The 3,756-nt window shown below is 34.2% G+C and overlaps 3 non-coding genes across 3 annotated transcripts; all 3 read left to right on the top strand.

The window, feature by feature from the left end:
* The first annotated feature begins 1,182 nt into the window (after positions 1 to 1,182).
* On the top strand, positions 1,183 to 1,258 carry LOC113617143 (small nucleolar RNA SNORD113/SNORD114 family). Its single transcript, XR_003431534.1, has one exon. It is a non-coding gene; the product is annotated as a small nucleolar RNA SNORD113/SNORD114 family (small nucleolar RNA).
* Positions 1,259 to 2,809: 1,551 nt separating this feature from the next.
* On the top strand, positions 2,810 to 2,881 carry LOC113617144 (small nucleolar RNA SNORD113/SNORD114 family). The gene has a single exon (XR_003431535.1). It is a non-coding gene; the product is annotated as a small nucleolar RNA SNORD113/SNORD114 family (small nucleolar RNA).
* Positions 2,882 to 3,106: 225 nt separating this feature from the next.
* Positions 3,107 to 3,178, top strand: LOC113617145 (small nucleolar RNA SNORD113/SNORD114 family). The gene has a single exon (XR_003431536.1). It is a non-coding gene; the product is annotated as a small nucleolar RNA SNORD113/SNORD114 family (small nucleolar RNA).
* The last annotated feature ends 578 nt before the right edge of the window (positions 3,179 to 3,756 follow it).

The raw sequence follows: 3,756 nt of genomic DNA, 5'->3' as shown, positions 1-3,756 counted from the left end.
GTTATACAAACTATTATATTGATTAATGCACATATGGAAAACAATGTATTAAAGAGAGATATATTTAAGTACAAATTATTCTATATACATCAAGGTTTTTCTTGTTTCTTTTTTTTGAGTTGTACTGCCAAAATTATTGGTGAATTTTTTATTTAATCAATAAAAAATAGAAATATATGTAGGAACATAGGAACAATATTGGATCAGTGATGATTTCCGGTCATCATTATGAGTGGTATATGGTGAATATACCAGTATATTCTGGAACTCTGGAGCACTGAGGAACTCTGAGGTACAATATTAAATTAATTGAGTCCATGCTCAACTCGAGAAGGCATCCTATAAACAGATGTCAAGAATAAAGGAGGGGCTTATTTGTGGTCTTTGTGTTCATGGATAGTCATTCTTTTATTGTAATTGGAAAATGCTAGAATCTGTAAATAAATATATAATTAAAAATAAAGATGAATGGAGTAAAACAATTTCCAATTACTGAAATACGTGCTGAGCCAAGAAATACTATTAATGTACAACGGACACCCTGAATTTCAATTAAAAATGAATGGTACCTGACTGTTACCACTTAGGGTAAGGATGGAGGTGCCAAGAGAAGTGATGGACAATCTTCATCATGTAGCGCAGTGTCAAGATCAAAATGGTTCATTTTCATAAGATTTCACATATCCGCTACATTAGGGATAGCTTACATAACAATGTGAATGTGGAAGCAGGGATGAGTGGATTGTCTCCACCATTTTTATCTTCTGCTTTGTTTTATACTCCTCAGAGTGGATGCACTGGACCAAAAAAGAGGCTTCATCCTCGAGTGCCAGCCTAGGATGGCATCTTGGTTGTAAGAGCCAGAACACCCATGTGAGCATCATCTAGTTCCTAGTCTGGGGGTGGGTGGATTCTCTAAAAGTAATGACTGTGCTAACAAAATGAGTGAAAGAAAATTAAAGGAGGGCATCTTTATCCCACTGATAAACAAGGAACTGTTGTGAAGCAAAAACCCGATAATAAATATGAGAGAGATATGATGACGTGAGAATGGTTCTAGAGACAGGTGAGTGATATCGAGGCCTCGCTGGATTTTGCAAACCCAAGAGTGCCAAAACTGGCATTAGTGAATTAACGTATGAATCAGTGAACCATATAGAATGAAGAGAAGGTCATCTTTTCTGTATCGATGACGGTAAATGCCAGCGTATGAGTCATCGATGACGAATAATTACGTGTCTGGAACTCTGAGGTCCAATACACAAGAAATGTGGTCTTTCTCTTCATGCGTTTTCATTGGTTATGCTAATTGATTCAATGAAAGCATCAATCAACAAATCTGCCAATCCATGGTGTGAAAGTCTCAATCTCGGTCATCACCTTCTCTGGTACTTTTCAGAATAGAAGCTCAAGGTGATTTCAGCCTGCATTTTGATCAAGGTTCTCCTTTTCAGGTTGCTGTGGGACAGAGACCCGGGTGGGGTCCTGTCTTGGTTTGGGGAATTGGTTCAAGTGTTTTCATTGTATTCTCAAACGTGATAGATATCATCAAAAGGTTAACTATGGCCCAATGATAAATATGATATGAAACCTTATGTTGATTTATTATAACATTGATATTTAACATTATATATATAACATTGATATTTATTAATGAAAGGTATAATCTATTTTGGTATTAATTAGAGACAAGTCAGGGGTATTCGAGTGTCTTGTTCTTTGTTTTTTGTTAATCATGTATTTATTTTATTATTATCAATGAATAAGGATTTAATTGATACAAATATATAAATGAATGAACTAAAACTAGGTCTCAAATGAACCAGTGATGATTAGCAGATGAGTCATGGATGACAAATGAGAAAGGTCTGGAACCTTGAGGCCCAAGACATTCCATACTCTAGTTCTTTGTTTATTTCATCCTATGGACAGACGTTATGAATGTTTAAAATTCAAGTTCTAAGATTGAGTTTTAAAATTATTAATATATCAGTGAGAGTACCTTTAAAGATATAGGTAATAGATGAAGAAGAACAGATATATTATTGTCTAATTGTGAACATAAATGGTGAGGAAAGAAATAGTAAGAGAAACTCCCAACACTGGTGCCATTATGAAATCAGTGGATGAAAGATGTTACCTCTGTGGCTAAGATTCAGATAGACTTGAAGTATTGGAAGTCGATTTTGTTTTTCTGAGTCAGTGTCAAGTATTAGGTTTTTCTTTCTTTCAGGAGAAAACAATGTCTACATTAGAAAAAGCTATACATTCCTAAAGGTCTGGGTAAACGAGACGTAGAATGCAAGAGTCAATGACAATAAATTTTCTTTCCTTTATTTTTCTCATTGACTGCACTTCATATTGTTCAAAATGGACACATTCACGCTGATGAAGCATTATTCTGTGGTGATGCACCTTATGATTGCATTTCTGGGTTAGAAGCACAGAGACCGATGTGAGTAATAGTCAAATTTCTTGTCACAGTTTTGTTGATTTCTGTTTGTTTGTTTGTTTTTGTTTGTGTGTGTATTCATTGTATTGTTTGAATGTTCCATATAGAATAACAGAAGGCCAAGTGTAGCTCAGGGATAACTATTGAATTTTATGACACATTAATTGATTACTGCATCAGTGAAAAACAGCATCTAATTTAAAAAAGGGGATACGTTGATGTGAGAATGATCTATGTACACAATAGGGATATCATGACTCTTCTAAGATTTTGTGAATAATAGGGTTTTTTTAGTTATTATGAGCGCATTACTGAATTAGTCAATGAACAGAATTGAGCAAAGAAAAGACTCAATCATGGACCAATGATGATGATCGTTTCGGGAAGAGTCCTAAACGATGAAAACATGTCTGGAACTCTGAGGTCCAATGCAGACATAAGTAGTATATTTCCTCTGATGAAACTTTTTCTGTTTAGAGGTTTCAGGAATATAAATAGATCATATTCTTGTATTAATGTGTTAAAGTAAGAATAATTCTTTATACATCAAGGCTCTCTTTGTTTTTTTAAAATTGTACTGCTTAAAATTATTAGTGAATTTGTGATTTACACAATAAAGAAATAGAAATGTATGTTGAAAAAGAGGGACAATATTGGTCTGATGATGACTATCCGTGGCATATGGGTTGTGTACGATGAATATGTGTCTGGAGCTCTGAGGTCTGATGCAAATGGAATCTAGTCCATTGTCCTGTTTGAAGTGACCTTATAGGCAGTGGTTAGGAATATACAAAGATCGTTTCGGTTATTATTACTGTGCATTTTTTCTATTTTTATAATTGAATCAATGAAATAGTCAATATACAAATGTGTAGAATAAAAAAATGATGAAAGTGAAGCCTTTTTCAATTATAAAAATATGTGGTTAGGCAAAAGTTACTATCATATAGTAATACATTAATAAATATTGAAAAGACTGATAACCATTGAGAAAGATGTGGTATAAGGGTGTTACCTCTTTGGGTGATATAGAAAGTGACAGGTATTGGTTACTGACTGAGTCAGTTACAACTTTGACATTTGATTTATTAAGGGAAAAAGAAACAAATATTACCATAATTTAGTCAATGCCTCAATTACTGTGCAAATGAATAGTGTGTTATTTGGATCAATGGAGAGCGTATATCTCAGTATTTTTATCACCTTGTCTGCTTGTTATTCTTCAGGATGGATGTTCCTGCTGTTTCAGCTTCTGCTGTGCTCACTTGTCACACCGCCCCTGTGTCAGGAAGGAAACTAAGGTG

The sequence above is a fragment of the Aethalodelphis obliquidens genome, unplaced genomic scaffold (assembly GCF_003676395.1).
Source record: "Aethalodelphis obliquidens isolate GAN/ISIS:26980383/991018 unplaced genomic scaffold, ASM367639v1 scaffold2041, whole genome shotgun sequence".
Taxonomy (NCBI): domain Eukaryota; kingdom Metazoa; phylum Chordata; class Mammalia; order Artiodactyla; family Delphinidae; genus Aethalodelphis; species Aethalodelphis obliquidens.
The sequence above is the reverse complement of the archived record's forward strand: the minus strand, read 5'-3'. Positions and strand labels throughout refer to the sequence as shown.